This window comes from Schistocerca serialis, chromosome 4 (assembly GCF_023864345.2).
Source record: "Schistocerca serialis cubense isolate TAMUIC-IGC-003099 chromosome 4, iqSchSeri2.2, whole genome shotgun sequence".
Taxonomy (NCBI): domain Eukaryota; kingdom Metazoa; phylum Arthropoda; class Insecta; order Orthoptera; family Acrididae; genus Schistocerca; species Schistocerca serialis.
The window spans coordinates 307,196,544-307,215,285 of NC_064641.1; positions in this window are offsets into that span (position 1 = coordinate 307,196,544).

Here is an 18,742-nt window from a genome sequence, read left to right on the forward strand (position 1 = left end):
TGAGGACAGTATTAAAGTAAGAGAAATGACCTAGGTGAAGATGAGATGGCAGATAAGATAGTGCAAGAAGACTTTAATAGAGCACTGAAACACCTACGAGGTATGTGAGAAAAGTAATGAGACCGACAACATTGAGCATTCTGGCAATGCAGTACTGTTCTACTTGTGTAGCCCAGTGTGCTCATCCCTTTCAGATGCTCAGTCCAAGTTCCAGCTTCATAAAGCCATTACGTAATTTTTGAGAGTGCTATTAGTGAAGTTGTGTTACAAAAATGGAACAGCAGACTTCAGAGAAACATTACGCAATCAGGTTTCATGTTAAACTTAGGGACTCCACGATTTTGACATTTGAAAAGTTGAAACAGACGTATGGATCCATTCCCTATCAAGAGAATAGGTTTTTCACTGGCATAAGTCATTTTTGAAAAGCTGAGAACATGTTGAAGATGAACCTCACATCAACTTCAAAAACTGATGGAAACATTGAATGTGCATGTGCTCTTGTGAGGTCATGCCGATGTTTAACAATAAGGATAACGGGATGACCTGTTAAACACTTTCACCATACAACAAATTTTGACCAAAGATTTTCACATGCAAAAGGTTTGTGTGGAAAAAGAAGTACACTTAAAGGAATGAGTGCAATGATCTTCTCCAGAGGGTTGCTAATGACCGTGATCACGGCTGAGGAATCTTGGATTTTTGAGTACGTTACTGGTACAAAGTGTCAAAGTGAGGAGTGGCACACTGAGACATCTCCCTGACTGAAAAAAGATTGAATGAGCAAATCAGAGATCAAAACAATGCTGAATTGCCTTTTTTTGATGGCAGGGGTATCATGCATAAAAAAATTTGTTCCTCCATGAGAAACTGCCAACACCAAGTATTTTACAAAGATGTGCTTGAACACTCGGGAAAAGGGTGAATCAACTGAGACCAGACATTGTAGTCAAGTGGGTGATGCATCACGACATGGCCCCATGTCACAAAGCCACTTTACACCACAGAATTTTTGACCTCAAAAAGCATTGCTATTATCCCAGAGCACCCCCCCCCCCCCCTCCCTCTATTCACCTGATCTGACTCCTTGTGGATTTTCTCCTTCCCCAAAATTGAAAAATGTTAAGAAAAAAATTTGGTATCTTGTGCCATTCCTGAGTTATTTAGCATTGAAGTTAGCCAATCAGGTCACTGTATGCACAAGTTCCAGCAGTCTGCCAGATACAATTAGTGTCAGTTTTTCTCATAGCATGAATAATAGTGCATGAGACTGCTCAGCTTGTGGTGTGGGTTGTGAGTTAATGAGCATTGTGCTCCATTTAAATAGATGGCCGAAAGAGTTAGCCTACAAGAATTTTGAAACGAACCCTGTTGTCCAGAACCGCGTGCCACAAAGGGCGTTGATTCACCATGAGATGAGGAAACTCACAGGCGTCTATTGTCTATTGAGGCCTAAGTACTGTAGTGCGCAAGTGAGACGGATGAGAACCTATGTCATAGGGAAACCCAGTAGAAGGCTTTTGTGGCCAAGGAGATGTAGCAGTGTTAAATATGGCAGACCTAAGATTGACCATAAACTACTCAATTCTGTAGCATAGCAAAGACTCAAGCCACAGTAATTTTAATCTGCTATCTTCCATAAATTTTCTTGGTAATCCCAATAAAACTTGAATATTGATCATATCTAGAATAGTTTAGGATTTACTGTTTAAGTCAAATTAACAAGTTTTGTAACAAAGACCTGAATGCTAAAATCTGAACGCTTTGTTCGATCTTAATGATCGACATTTCATATAGAAGGGCATCATTAAAATGACAGACATTGTAAATATCAACTCTGTAACTTTATTTGTTTGAAAGATATAGTAAATTTAAATTATTGGTATTTTCTGTTAAGGGGCTCCGGAAAGGCTCAAAATCATGAAAAGTTCAATTTTTACTTTTTTGCGTTTTCTGAATCTGCAGACTATTACCTTTTAATAGATATATAATTTATTCAATTCCGAAGACTACAACTATTTTTAAATTTTTTTTGAAATGTGTTCTACATGGGCATGACCCACTGTGGCGGTGTTAAACTGCTGTCAAATAGTGTTATTATTAAGGTCCGTGTTCATCAGGTACATTTTAGTGATGTGAGATAAAGTATGTGTTGTGGCTAATCTGTGATGGTTCAATATATATTGCTGGTGTGATTGTCGATTGTTTCATGTTTATTTACTCTGTTGTTATCTCGAAAATATTCGTAATTAATTCTGTTTCTTGAGTCTCTGTTTTGTTGAAGTATAATAATGAGTAAAAGTAAAGTTATTAGAAATCCTCTGAAGGCTTTTAAGAAAAGGAGAAATGTTGGAAAGCCAAAGGTATGTGTTATTACTGTAAACAATAAAGACGATAACCAAGTGAGTGAACCTAACCTCTCAAGTACACCTGCCCATAGCAGTCAAAGTGGGAAAGAAAATACTTCACAGAAGAAGCTTGGTTCAATGAGTGAAAACTATGAATGTTTTATGGGCGAATTGGATGTGAATGAAATATTTGATATGTCGGTTCTCAAAGGAATTTTTTCAAACTGTGTAAGATGTATTCATTGTAGTGAAGTTGGTCTGGAACTCTCCATAATAAAGCATATAGGACTTGCTAGTGAAATACAACTGAAATGTGATAAGTGTTCATACATGACCACCTTTTGGAACAGTGTTGCAGTAACTGCAACTGAAGAAAATGGTAGCAAAATCTACGAACACAACAACGAGCGATGCTTGCTTTAGACAAGGAACGCCTTCAGGCTGCAGACAGGGCTGTAAAGAGTCTAGAAATACAAGCAAGAGTAAACAGGAGGAGGAACAAGAGGAAGCTGGAGGAGGAGTTTGCAGAGGATGAAGATAATCCATGCTATGGACCTGGAATGCACTAAAAAGTTAATCCAATCTTTGTCGCTCGATTCCCAAAACTTTTATTTTCCAATTACATGTTTTCTAAGGATCTTCCAAACATATTTGTTTCAAACTTTCAGTAAATGTTACACAGTACCTTCTGCATAATTTAACACAGCCTTTTTCCAAAAAACTGTATATTTTTGAATATATAAATAAAAAATTGCAAAAAAATGTTGTGAATTTTCGTTACAATTGAAAAAAAATCATCTTTAATAACTGAACTAAAATTTTGTAAAATCCCTGTGTTAAGTTGTAGCCCATATTCCAATAAATAATCTGTAAAAAGTTCAACTTCCTACCTCAAATACTTTGTGAGGAAAGATGTAATTTATAAGCGTTATTTTAACATTGCAAGTATAGGGCGTTCCGGAGCCCCTTAAGGATCAGATCATCATTTCCACCACACAAAAAACACTGAATGATGACAGAATGACACCTTATTGAATAATTAGGTAATAGAATATTTGTTGTAAAGTGTAGTGCGTAATAGTTACTTTTGTTCATTATTTATTTATCAGAAAGCACTTTGGTGCAAGACCACTCGCCATGACATTCAAAGCTAAGAAGGAAATTGTATTGGTTTTATTTAAAAGAATTTAAAGTTTATTATGTAATGGATACTATTGTTATTTTATTTAGAACATGAAAGTGGTCAAGCTTTGATTATTTAAATATGTTAAAATGTAAAGTAATGTATAATAAACTTTAACCAATCTGACGGACGGCTTCAGGGAAGGGGGTTGCACTAGTCAGTTGAGTGACGATGTTCATCACGTGGGAGACGCGGCCGGAGACGGCAGAGGGACGGTGCTGGTGGAGATGCAAAAGTGGATGGTTGGTCTTAAGGTATCTAGAAAGTGAAACGACTTAGAAAATCTCACATTGTGTGGTATCGCAGGAGTCTCTGAGCAGTGAGCAGCCGTGCGCCTGGTATGAACTCTAACATTTTGCATATACACTCCTGGAAATTGAAATAAAAACACCGTGAATTCATTGTCCCAGGAAGGGGAAACTTTATTGACACATTCCTGGGGTCAGATACATCACATGATCACACTGACAGAACCACAGGCACATAGACACAGGCAACAGAGCATGCACGATGTCGGCACTAGTACAGTGTATATCCACCTTTCGCAGCAATGCAGGCTGCTATTCTCCCATGGAGACGATCGTAGAGATGCTGGATGTAGTCCTGTGGAACGGCTTGCCATGCCATTTCCACCTGGCGCCTCAGTTGGACCAGCGTTCGTGCTGGACGTGCAGACCGCGTGAGACGGCGCTTCATCCAGTCCCAAACATGCTCAATGGGGGACAGATCCGGAGATCTTGCTGGCCAGGGTAGTTGACTTACACCTTCTAGAGCACGTTGGGTGGCACGGGATACATGCGGACGTGCATTGTCCTGTTGGAACAGCAAGTTCCCTTGCCGGTCTAGGAATGGTAGAACGATGGGTTCGATGACGGTTTGGATGTACCGTGCACTATTCAGTGTCCCCTCGACGATCACCAGTGGTGTACGGCCAGTGTAGGAGATCGCTCCCCACACCATGATGCCGGGTGTTGGCCCTGTGTGCCTCGGTCGTATGCAGTCCTGATTGTGGCGCTCACCTGCACGGCGCCAAACACGCATACAACCATCATTGGCACCAAGGCAGAAGCGACTCTCATCGCTGAAGACGACACGTCTGCATTCGTCCCTCCATTCAGGCCTGTCGCGACACCACTGGAGGCGGGCTGCACGATGTTGGGGCGTGAGCGGAAGACGGCCTAACGGTGTGCGGGACCGTAGCCCAGCTTCATGGAGACGGTTGCGAATGGTCCTTGCCGATACCCCAGGAGCAACAGTGTCCCTAATTTGCTGGGAAGTGGCGGTGCGGTCCCCTACGGCACTGCGTAGGATCCTACGGTCTTGGCGTGCATCCGTGCGTCGCTGCGGTCCGGTCCCAGGTCGACGGGCACGTGCACCTTCCGCCGACCACTGGCGACAACATCGACGTACTGTGGAGACCTCACGCCCCACGTGTTGAGCAATTCGGCGGTACGTCCACCCGGCCTCCCGCATGCCCACTATACGCCCTCGCTCAAAGTCCGTCAACTGCTCATACGGTTCACGTCCACGTTGTCGCGGCATGCTACCAGTGTTAAAGACTGCGATGGAGCTCCGTATGCCACGGCAAACTGGCTGACACTGACGGCGGCGGTGCACAAATGCTGCGCAGCTAGCGCCATTCGACGGCCAACACCGCGGTTCCTGGTGTGTCAGCTGTGCCGTGCGTGTGATCATTGCTTGTACAGCCCTCTCGCAGTGTCCGGTGCAAGTATGGTGGGTCTGGCACACCGGTGTCAATGTGTTCTTTTTTCCATTTCCAGGAGTGTATAATGAGGTGCAGTATTGGACTTGTCTTTCACAATGAGATTGTGAATGATCAAATTGTGTCAAATGGATATGCGCTCAAGTGTGACAATGACTCTAAATATGACTACTTTCACTATTAGTTTGCTTTCTGAGTAAACATTAGTCTAACCAAATTGCAGCTGTGTGGCCTACATCATTTATGGGTTGTTAATCTACATCTACATCTACATTTATACTCTGCAAACCACCCAACGGTGTGTGGTGGAGGGCACTTTACGTACCACTGTCATTACCCCCCCTTTTCTGTTCAAGTCGCATATGGTTCGGCTGCATTTAAATTTGCAGTGAAGCAAGAGAACTTCGCAGTAGTTTCCTAACTTTGTTGTTGAACCATGGTGGGGTTTTCCCATCCCTCACAGTTTTACTCGGCATGTACTTGTCTAAAACGCATTTTACGATTGGCTTGAACTTTTTGCATAAACACTCAACATTGTCAGTGTCGGAACAGAAATTTTCATTTTGATCTGTTAGGTACTCTGAAATCTGCCTCCTATTACTCTTGCTAAACAGGTAAAACTTCCTCCCTTTTTTTATAGTCCTATTTACTTCCATCTTCGGGGATGTTGCAACGGCCTTATGATCACTGATTCCGTGTTCTGTGCTTACAGAGTCGAAAAGTTCGGGTAATTGCTTGAGGTAATTTCGGATAGTGCACGCAGTATAATGTCACTCGATGCTCTGTCCCTACCACCCATCCTAAACAGCTGAGTGTCCCAGAATATATTTGGTAAATTGGAAGCTTTACCTAAGACTGAGGAAATTTATGTGAAATGTATTCCAGATTTTCTCTCAGTTGTTTTGCCACTAATGCTGCTGAGTTGGGAGGTTGGTAAAAGGAGCCAATTATTAACCTAGCTCGGTTGTTGAGTATAACCTCCACCCATAATAATTCACAGGAACTATCCACTTCTATTTCGCTATAGGATAAACTACTACTAACATCGACAAACATGCCACCACCGGTTGCATGCAATCTATCCTTTCTAAACACCGCCTGTGCCTTTGTAAATATTTCGGCAGAATTTATCTCTGGCTTCAGCCAGCTTTCCGTACCTATAACGATTTCAGCTTCGGTGCTTTCTATCAACGCTTGAAGTTCCGGTACTTTACCAACGCAGCTTCGACAGTTTACCATTACAATACCAATTGCTGCTTGGTCCCCGCATGTCCTGACTTTGCCCCGCACCCTTTGAGGCTGTTGCCCTTTCTGTACTTGCCCGAGGCCATCTAACCTGAAAAACTGCCCAGTCCACGCCACACAACCCCTGCTACCCGTGTAACCGCCTACTGTGTGTAGTGGACTCCTGACCTATCCAGCGGACCCAAAACGCCACCACCACCCTGTGGCACAAGTCGAGGAATCTGCAGCTCACACAGTCGCAGAACCGTCTCACCTCTGATTCAGACCCTCCACTTGGCTCTGTACCAAAGGTCAGCAGTCAGTCCAGTCGATGATGCTGCAGATGGTGAGCTCTGCTTTCATCCTGCTAGCGAGACTGGCAGTCTTCACCAAATCAGATAGCCGCTGGAAGCCAGAAAGGATTTCCTCCGATCCATAGCGACACACATCATTGGTGCCAACATGAGCGACCACCTGCAGATGGGTGCACCCTGTACCCTTTATGTCATCTGAAGGACCCTTTCCACAACTGGAAGACTCTTCCCCGGTATGCACACGGAGTGCACATTGGTTTTCTTCCCCTTTCTTGCAGCCATATCCCTAAGGGGCCCCATTATGCACCTGACGTTGGAGCTCCCAACTACCAGTAAGCCCACCTTCTGCGACCACCTGGATCTTGTAGACTGAGGGGCAACCTCTGGAACCGGACAAGCAGCCATGTCCGTCCGAAGATCAGTATCAGCCGGAGACAGAACCTGAAACCGGTTTGTCAGACAAACTGGAGAGACCTTCCGTTCAGCCCTCCAGAATGTCTTTCGCCCCCTGCCACACCTTGAGATGACCTCCCACTCTACCACGGGTGAGGGGTCAGCCTCAATGTGGGCAGTATCCCGGGCAGTCATAGCCATAGTCTGATTGTGGGGGATGCGCGGGATGAGCTGACCGTCCCCGACGAACCCCCATCCGGACCCCCACAGTGACGTATGCCCATTGGCAACAGCCTCAAGCTGCGTGACCAAAGCCAACACTGCCTGAAGCTGGGAACGAAGGGATGCCAACTCAGTCTGCATCTGAACACAGCACTCTCAGTCCCTATCCATGCTAAATACTGTTGTGCAAAGAATGTCTGAACTAATCTACAGAGAGCACAAACAACCTACACAAAATTTAATCGGTTATTAAAATACAAGACTGCCTATAAATGTAGTAATGCTGCTACTTTCACACTGCTGACACACTGCTCAGTGGCAGAAGGCTAACTGTACTGTCAGTAACGTACAAGGACTATATGAAAGAAATAAACAAACGACAGATGACTACACAACTTTACACGTCACAGATATTAAAATGCAAATCTGCCCCTGCTAATTATGAAACTACACAATGATTTGACGGGTTTAACTAAACAAGTGCGCTAAGAACACTCAAACAAATTTTCAACTTGACTACAACACTTATATGAACGCTAAATAAGCCACTTGCTGCTACTTGTGCACTGCTGACACACTACTCGGCGGCAGCTCCAATATTATTATTACTGTTATTATATGTTATATTAACTTTGTATGTTTCATACAAATTCACAAACTTTCCATCAACCAGACAATTTAACCAAAGGGTCACAAGTGTCTAATTTAGGGCGTTTAGTGCCACACATGCGGTTCAACCCCTAGACGAGTTGAGCTAAGACATTTCGACAAAGAGGAACCGCATGTGAGCCCGAACATCTTTGGGATGTTAGCTCGCAGGGCTCAGTCCTTACTATCATCCTGTGTCCAAGTTTTATATTGCTCTCTTGTTCGGACTTAGGAAACCAAACAAAGAACACGTTTAGTGAACACCATCTCTGGCAGGCCACTTCAATTTGCAAGCTCATTGACCTAATTGATTAACTTCAATGTCAAATAATTTAAAAATGGTGCATTGTATTTAATTTTTTTCCTAACAATTAATTCTCAGCCCAATCTCCCCTGCAACACCCTTGCAAGTTTTCAGAATGTTTCTGACAATCCTATAGTATGTTAACTTGGGGTGAATAAAATTGAGATATAATTTCAAACATTTGTCTGGGTACATCACTGTCCAGTTGGACTGCTCCTATTATATCACTTTATTAGCTGACAAACCCGGCATTGCCCAGGTATTCATGTTGCTAATTCTATATTAGAACTGTTTTTGTAGTGAAGTTTTGGAAACATTACATTGCCATGTATTCATTAAAACATCTTTGAAATTATGAAACAGCCTTAGAAAGATATATACATAATGTACAAATGTTTAAGTACACTATCCAAATTAAGAAACATGATCCCGGACACTTTCGGTATGCTGGGCACAGGATCTTCGTGTGTCTACAACACAATTATGTAAACATCTCTATGGCACTGCCTCTTCATAGCTCTATAGATGTCTACTGTTTTTGCCCACAGCTGTTTGTGCTTTGCAGTTGAAAGCTGTCAGATGCACTCCAGATGTCATGGATTTTCTTAATATGACTCAACTGTACAAGTGCCTTAGTAGTAGGGAATCAATGTATTAAAACTTAATACACGATGTGGCAATTTTTCACACATCTCTGTGTTAACGATGTCATGTCTCTTAAACTATGACTCATACAATGCTGTATTTGTGTAGATAGATTCAGTGGCTTATATGGGTATTGTCTGTGAAATATATTGCAGATAGAATTAGTAGAAAAGGAGTAATAAACTTAAATGTCAAGCACGATGTGACAGTTTCTTGCTCATCTCAGTGTTTATGATTTCATATCTCCTGATGTATGTGTCATACAGAGAGGTAATTTTGTAGGTACATTCAGCAGCATATGTGTGTACTCTGTAGAATGTGTTGAGGATAGTGGTAGTAGAAAAGAAGTAATAAATTTAAATATCATGCTTACTGTGGCAGTTTTTCATGCATCTCAGTGTTTATGAAGGCATGTCTCCTGAACTATGTGTGTTACCACAGTATACTTTTGTAGGTGCATTTAGCAGTATATGTGGGTATTGTCTGTGAAATTTATTGTAATTACAGTTAGTAGCACATAAGTAATATATTTGAATCTCATGAATGATATGGTAGGTTTTTTTGTGAATATCATTGTTTATGACATCAAATCTCCTTAACTGTGTTAGGTAGGTGGTTCTTATCTCCACAGCAATTGTCACCTGTCAGTAAAGGATATATGTACTAAGGTTGGTTGAAATTGCTCCATTGCAGTGCAGTGCCATCCCCACATAACATTATCCCCAAATAACCTTCCATTGTTGTTTCACAATTGCGAGCCTGTGCCTATTCCTTCATTATTGTTTCAGCTAACACAGTACTAAGCAGCAGCAGCAGTAATATACAATAAACAATGAGATAAGTGAGAAAAAATTTATGATCAGTGCAAGAAAATGACACAGATTCCAAGCTAGCTGCACAGTCCCACAGTGAGGCAGTTGTCTATGAGATAATTAGCAATCAAATAAGTGGTTGGCTGTGATATGACGTAACTGTGCTGTTTAACGCCTTGACTGGGTCATTACTGTGGGATATGCAGCAACACAGTGATACACCAAAATTTTATTTTATTATTGTTTAATTAAAGAGTGATTTAGTGCATATGCTATAAGTTTTTGTTGTTGTTTGACTAAACTGTGGTTTTGCTCATACACGCTTACCGTGGTAGCATAAAAGACAGATATTCTCTACATGTGTACAAAGTACACCGTGTTTCTACTCATGTTGTAAGAAACAGTGTACCTGCTTGAGGGTTAATCAGTTTATGGTTGTAAGTTTTTCACTGGTCAGCCGCGCACGCGCTCACCCACCCACCCACCCACCCATCCAACCCCCCCCCCCCCCCCCCCCCACACACACACTTACTTTTATAATATATATGGGTTTATGCTTATTTGTGTTATGCAATTTATTCGTTAACTGATCCACAGGCTGGGCTGTATGATTCAAATAGATTTCATCTGGTCACAATGCAGCAGTGCATAACCCATCCCATATAGTATAGAGCTATTTAATAAGTTTACAGTTATGTTTACCATTCAGTGGTTAGATAGTAACAAATTAATTTTATTTAATGATGATTTTTACCATATACTTTTGTAACCATAAATTTGCCCTGTTACATTGTAATTGTTTGATCTCATGTGGGATTAGAGCAGCTATAACATGTCAAGTTACAAGATCTCTGGATCTCATTTTTGATTCAAAACTGTTGTGGTTACTTCACCTAAATGACCTGAAGACAGGACACAGATAGCACCGAATATCTTAAATTGCCTTAGGCACAGGTCTTGAGGGGTGTACAGGCATGTCTACTCTAGTTTTATAGAGCTTTCATGAGACTGTGGCTAGACTATGGGTTCACAATGTGTGGATGAGCGAGTCCCCTTTACCTGAAGACCACTGATGCTGTCTACCATAAGGGGATTAGGCTGATCACAGGTGTTTACTGGACCAGCTCCATACCCAGTCCCTGTGCTGAGGCTGGGGAACTGCTATTCACCATCTGGCAGGCACTCCTCATAATGTGTCAAGTGTATGAGAACCACACTGTTCCCAATTCATCAATGCACTGTTCTGTTGGTAATCCACCTATGAAACACCTTTTCTCATATTGACCGTGAGTAACATGACCATCTGGGATCCATAAGAAACATGAGCTGGCCTCACTTGGTGTGGAGCAAGTACGAACCCAAATCCAGGATTGTAACAAGACTGCTGCCCTGCTTACTGCAGAGACTGCAACTCAGTGTGCTAAAACTGTTCTAATCCTGCTTGCGATCAAGCAATTGCAACATATCAGGGTAGATTTATGGCAGCAAACTGTAAACTGAAATTCATTGTCAAACAAAGTTGATTTGTTTGAATCCAACCACTGGAGGACAAACTTACAGCCATAAGCTGATTAACCCTCAAGCAGGTATACTGTTTTTTACAAAATGAGTGGACGCACAGTGTACTTTGCACACATGTGGAGAATAGCTGTTTTTATGCCACCAGGTAAACGTGTGAGCAAAACCAGAGTTTAATCTTGGTTTAATCAATCAACAATAAAATAAACTTACATTATATACACTATATCACTGTTTAATTAAACAATAACAAAATAAACTTTCAGTGTATCCCTCTGTCACTGCTTAAAAGTGTTATCCCCCAGTAAAGACCTAGGTGAGACATTAAACAGTGCAACTGCATCAGATCACAGCCAACCGATCATAAATTTTTTCTCACCTATCTCATTGTTTATTGTATATTACTGCTGCTACTTAGCACTGTGTTAGCAGAAACAATAATGAAGGAATAGGTGCAGGCTTGCACCTGTAACATTACAATGGAATGGTTATTTGGGGATAATGCTATTTGGGGATGGCATACTTTATACATAGGTGTGCCCGCTTGAGGGTTAAATGGCTCAACACTTCTCTAAGGGGTGGTTGTGCATTGTACTCAAATGAGATTTTTTGAATTGTAGAGCCCAGCCTATGAAAAAGTTAATGATTAAATTGCATGACACAAGTAGATGTAAACAATAAATAAATTGATATAGCAGGAGCAGTCCAGTTGAACATTGATGTACCTACAATGGTGTGAAATGTTATCAAAATTTTTTTTAGCCCAAGTTATATAGAGTGGTGGCCTTAAAGAAGCTAAAATTTCTACTCAGTGAAACAAATACGATTTCAAATAGCAGTGCTTCAGACCGAGCGGAGTGTATACAGGCTACCTATAACATAAATTCCTCACAATAAATAGTTCAGCCAAGTTTATCTGAATATGAATTCATCAATAACATAGTTCAGTCTCGAAAGTCTTTATTAATTCACAATAAAAACAACTCATCAAATTGTCAAATAAAGCACTAATTGACTATGCCCCTAGTTGCATCTGACGCAAACACGCATGAAAACCTTACCTCCTTACATGGCCATGGACAGCCATTGGAATGTCAATACCCATTCTGCATGCTCCTTCCATAGCTATGTCACATGACTGATGTCTCTAGTCAAAAGACATACTAAATGCTTGATCACCACTCAAAATCTAATTAAGAAGTGTTTGTGTATTCTGACAATGTTACTATAAATGTTAGACTTGTATAATTTGAATATTACTTCTTTTTGATTACACTTTGCTAAAATATTAACATAGAGTGAAACGGGGAGGTGATAATCTGGGTGTGATGACTATTTGCTTGTGTTACTTCGCTGCATTAAGAGAGCAGAGCACTCAGTGGTCCACTACTTTATTGACTCCAACTCTTGAGTGGAAAGCAGTAGGTGAAGCTATAATGAATATTTTTCATCTTGAGGAACAAAAAAATTATGTTATTTTATGCTGTAAAATAATTGCAGATGTTTTTAAAAATGATAATTGTGATTTCCATACATTTTTACCTGTTCTCTAACAATGTGTGTAACATGTACTCTATATCTTGAAGTATGTGTGCATCCATTTACTTCCCATTTGCTGCCATACTGGGACATCTATTCCAACATACATACCACACCAGTACCTGGGAAAGATGCATTATTTTCTTTGGGGTGAGATGGGCACTCATAATATTTTTTTTACATTTATTTATTTGCAAACAATACCTAGAAATTACATCAGAACCACAAATAGAGGTCCGTGGAGGGAAGTAAGCCCCCAGTTAGCAATGGAACACATAAAACTGCTGGTATGAACTGTTTTCAAGCTTCCATACTAGACATTTGTAATGACTGTGCTGTGAAACAGTGAATATCACCCATAGAATGGTCAGTAATAGCAATACAAACTTTTATTTTGTATTAATTGACAATAAAATATGTAATAAAATTGTTTTTAATATGTACATCAGTTGTCAGAAATCTTGGCAACATGTGTGATTAATCTCGTTATGAAAATATCAGAATTTCCCCACATAATTTGATGTAGAAGCAAAAATTACGATATCTTCCTCCTGGTGCACTATGACACCGCATACTGTATTCAGCTGGAAGAGCTGTCATTAGTCAATTGACCTCCTTTCTTTACTAATGCCAATTTTGCACTACATTACTGAAAACATTTTTTCCTACAAATATTAATGTACAAATTCCTCATTTAACTAAACACTTACAATTTAAAAGACTTTCATGGACCACGACCTTACATCCCGGAAGGTTTACCAGAAGATAATTTAAAAGAAATTGTTATTAACTATTGATGCAGGGGTGAATGTTTCATGTACTGTTTGGCCACGGTAACTTGACAATTGCGCTAGTGCTGCCAGAAGTGGAGAAAATTGCCAACACTTGAAAGACATTCATTTATCTCTGAGTGCTGCCAATGTCAAGCGGCCCCTAGACACGAAGTATTACAAAATGCTTGTGATTACTAGCAAGTAACTTCTGTAAGCACTTGCTGAAGTGTTTACATTGGAACAAAATCTTACTCGACTTTACTTGTTCAAGTCATTGGGACAAGTTTATTTCAGGAACTTTCTGCAAGTATATGTTGGAGAAGTTCAGTTATTCTTAAAAACCAAAGCAGTCTTCACTATTATTGCATTATTATTAATGACTAAAAATTGTGTCAAAACATAAAAATAGAAAAAAATGTTAGAAGAGTGCATATTGATATTACAAGTGATACTATTCAATTAATTACAATCAGAGCATTTCACTTTGATTAAAAACCTTGAAGATGTCATATGCAAAGTTCAAACATCTCTTGTCTATTGTGTAATCAAATATTCAGGAAAAAAATGTGGTTCAGTATCTCACTAAGAGACTGTCTTTTAATTATTCTTTCATTTTTGCAAGCACTGTTTACTACTTTTACCACAAAAGTTATGCATTTATGTTTACAGTAACACTAAAAAAAATCAGATAAAATTTAAAGATGTCTATACTGTTATTCTGTTTTCCCTTCTGGTGAAACTCATTTCGTACTTCCTTGGCTGGTGGTGCCAGTTACATGTGTTTAAGGGTTCCTATGGTACATTTGTTTCGGCCATTGAAATCGTACAGGTTGTATTCAGCTATATGTTGTGCCACAAGGTGGTCCACTTTGCTCTTGGTCAAAGTTTGGCAGTGCCCATCCCCCTGGTGGACAACTGGCTGGTAGACACACAAAATAAAAAGCTGTGCAGGAATCACAGCAAAGCTGATAAATGACATGGCTGCTTTTACAGGTGGCCCAGTCTCTGATGGGATAGGATAAGCCTCTGACAGGACAGGAACAGGAAGTGCTGGGTGGGTGGATTGGGTAGGTCTTGCTCATGGATCTTCCACAGGGGTGTGATGGAACACCACCTTTGGAGTGGTGGGAAGGATCTTGGGTAGATGTCCATTGTTTCGAGGCATGATGATAGATAATCAAAGCCCTGACAAAGGATGTGATTCAGCTGTTCCAATGCAAGGTGATATTGGCTGATGAAAGTGGTGTTCCTTTGCAGCTGGTTCTTGTGAGTGGTGGGATGATTGGAGGGTGTGTGGGAAAGTGGCATGGGAAATTTGTTTGGAGAGTAGGTGTGGAGGGTTTTGTCTGTCTGTGAAGGCCTTTATGAGACCTTCGGCATACTGGACAGAGAAGCTTGTCACTGCAGATACAAATTTTCCTGGGTGGCCAAGCTGTATGGGAGGGACTTTTTGGTGTGGAATGGATGACAGCTGTCAAAATACAGGTACTGTTGGAGGTTTGTGGGTATAATATTGGCAAAGGTATGGGTGGAGCCATCAGAGAGGAGGTGGTTAGCGTGCTGGGTTGAGGATGACCAGGTGAAGCAAATGGGAGAGAGGGTGTTGAGGTTGTGAAGGAATAAAGATATGGTGTCTTGGCCACGAGACTAGATCATGAAAATGCCACCTATAAACCTGAACTAGATGAGGGATTAGGGCTCTTTTGAGGTTAGGAAGGTTTCCTCTATATGGTCCATAAACAGGCTGGCATAGGAGGGTGCAATGAGAGTGTCCATGGCAGTGTCGCAGATTTGTTTTTATGCCTTCCCTTTGAAGGAGAAGTAGATGCATGTTAGGATAAAGTTAATAAGGTGAATGAGGTAGTGGGTTTGGAGTCTGAAGGACATTGGGAAAAGTAGTGTTCAGTAGCAGCCAGACCATGGGCAAGAGGGATGTTGGAGTATACGGTAGTGGCATCAACACAGACAACTAGATATTCATGAGATAAAGTATGGGGATGATGGATAGTCAATAAAGGAAGTGGTTGGTGTCTTTCGACATGGGAGGGTAGATTTTGAGCAAATGGCTAGAGGTGTTGGCAATGAGGGCTGAAATTTGTTCAGTGGAGGAACAAGAGGAACAATAACCAATTTCAGTGGGGTGTCCACGATTGTTGGATTTTAGGAAGCATGTAAATGGTGGTTGTGTGGAGTGTCATAGGGGTCAAGAGCAAAATGGTTTCAGGGGAGAGGTTCTCGGAAGGGCTTAAGGCTTTAAGTAGGGATGGAGATTATGTTGGAGTTGTGGGATGGGATCACTCTGGCAGAGATTGTAGGTAGGGTAGTCACATAATTGTCAGTGGCCTTTCACAGGTAATCACTGCAATTCATGACAGTGGTGGAACCTTTGTCTGCAGGTGGGATGACCTGTTTTGAGGCTGTGTATGGCTGTCCTGGCTTGGTGTTCTTAGGAAGGGATCTGGGGAAGTAAGGTGAGGTCAAGTTGGAGGTAAGGAGTTCCTGGAAGGTGACCAGCAACTGGCAGAGGCATTGTTCAGAGTTGGCATCAAGTTGGCTTTAGTTGAGGAATTGGTGACAAAGAACTGTTTCCATGGCAGTGATTGGGAGAAGGATGGTAGGTCTTTGATGAGTCAAACATGGTTTAATTTGGGTAGGATTGAAACTTGTATGAGGATTTTGGTGGGAAGGTTAATGTAGTTGTCACAAATGTGGCAAGCTGAAAAGTCAACTAGGCAGTGTCTGGGTGCTATGAGGAGCTGACAAGGAAAAAGATTGTGGGTGGATAGGTGTTGCATAGTGGTGGCCCAAGGCAGCTGTAGGATGTCTGCAGATTGGATAACTTACAGAGGTGGTGTTTGGAATGCTTATCCAGACGCTGGAGAGCAAGGGTTCCAGTTTCAGAGGTGTGATGTATGTATCAGAGCTTGCACATTGCAGCATTTTGTAGAGGAAGTAGAGGTGGTTCTGGGACATCTGTACCGTGGAGATGTGTTTTTGCAGTGCCAGATTTGTGAAGCACTGGGACTGGCTGAATCTGAAAAGATGAAGGTCATTGTGAAAGGAGGGATGGGATCCAGAGAAAGGAACACTCCCCTCCACCACCAGCTTTTCTGAACAGTGCAGATGGGAGTTATCCATACAACATATCCTCTGCTCCCAAAATACTTCTGACCTCAACCTGTGGTAACCTAATGCCACACACCCTCCATCCAAAAGCTTCTGCTCTCTCTGTTCTATCTCCTCCTCTCTATTCATGTCCCCTCACTCAAATTGTGTGCTGCTTTCTGCCAATGCACAATGCACACCCACTGGTCTTTTCCCTTTCTCTGCTCCTCTCCTTTTCCATTCCCCATCTACCTCCCCCCCCCCCCCCCCTTCCCCTGTCAATGTCCTCCCCCACAACCTCCCAACATTGTGCCTGGCAGCCTTGTCATGCTGCCATCTAGTCCCTGCACACTCCATCAGACAGCATTCTGCCCTCTGCCCCACCTGTTCCCTGCTATGACTCTCCCTACCCTGCCCCCTCTGAATCTCTGCTTTTGTTCAATGCAACAGTTGCATTCCGGACAGTGCTGGCGGAGGTGGCAGTCATATGTGCATGGGGTTTCTTGCTTGTATGAATGTCTGTGTGTTTTCTGTTCTGAAGAAGGCCTTGGCTGAAAGCTCAATGTGTACGGTCTTTTCATTGGGCCTGTCTGCATCTCAGTATGTCATCTATCTTGTGAGAAGCAATCTATTCTTTTTATAATATTGTTAAGTGTGAAAACTATCATACAATCTACCCATGCATCAAAATTGCTGACAAGAATAATCTACAGAATAATAGAAAAGAAATTAAGGATCTGTTACATAATGATCAGTTTGGCTTTTGGAGAGGTAAAGACACCAGAGACACATTTATGGTGTTGAACTTGACAATGGAAAGAAGACTTAAGAAAAACCAAGGCAAGTGCACGGGACTTTTTGATCCAAAAGAAGTGTTTGAGAATGTAAAACAGTGCAAGATGTTGAAATTCTGTAAAAGATAAGAGTAAACTGTAGGGAAAGATGGATAAAAATATATTTGCAAGAACAAAACAAGAATTGAAGATCAACAATGAAGTGCTAAGATTAGAAAGGATGTAACAACACAAATGGAAGATCAACAATAAAATACTGAATTTAGAAAGGGTGTCAGACTAGAATGTAGTGTTTTGACCCTACTATTCAACTGAGGAAGCAATGACAAAAATAAAAGAAAGGTTCAACAGTTGGGTTAAAATTTTGCGTGAAAGGATATCACTGATAAGATTTGCTGATGGCATTGGTATTCTCAGTGAAAGTGAAGAATGGAATGAATAGTCTATTGAATGTGGAATATGGACTGAGAGTAAACCAAAAACAGTTGAAAGTAATGACGAATAACAAAAATAAGATTAACTATAAATTAATTATGGAAAATCTCATATAAAGATGTGAAACATATACTAATAAAGAGATAGAGGGGCTGGCCAGTACTTAACTCAATACAGCCGATAGATCCACAAAACAGAACAGAAAATTTACGTTCCTAGCTTTCGGAACTTTGTTCCTTCGTCAGGGAGGAGAGAGGGGGAAAAAGAGGAAGAAGGAAAAGTGGATTCAGTTACTCACAACCCAGGTTATGAAGCAACAGGGAAAGGTAAACAGGGAGGGTAGCAAAGATGGAGGCATGGTTGTCAGAGGGAAGCCAAAGATATTCTACTGTAAGTACTGTGCCAGCTTCAAACCAAAGAGGATGCATACAGAAGTAAAGAGGTATATAGTATAAAGATAAACACAACTATGTAGGATGAAAAGATGTGTGAATGGCTAAAGAGGAAAGGGAAAGAGGAGAAGACTGAAGAGTAAATGGGAGTGAGGTTGGTTACGTAGGTTCAGTCCAGGGGGATGGCAAGATGAAAGGATGTGTTGGAGTGCAAGTTCCCATCTCGGCAGTTCCGAGTGACTGGTGTTGGGTGGGAGAAGCCAAATGGCATGTGCGGTGTAGCAGGTTCCTACATCCCTAGAATTATGCTGGAGGGCATGCTCTGCTACTGGGTGTTGGACATCTCCTAGGCAGACAGTTTGTCTGTGTC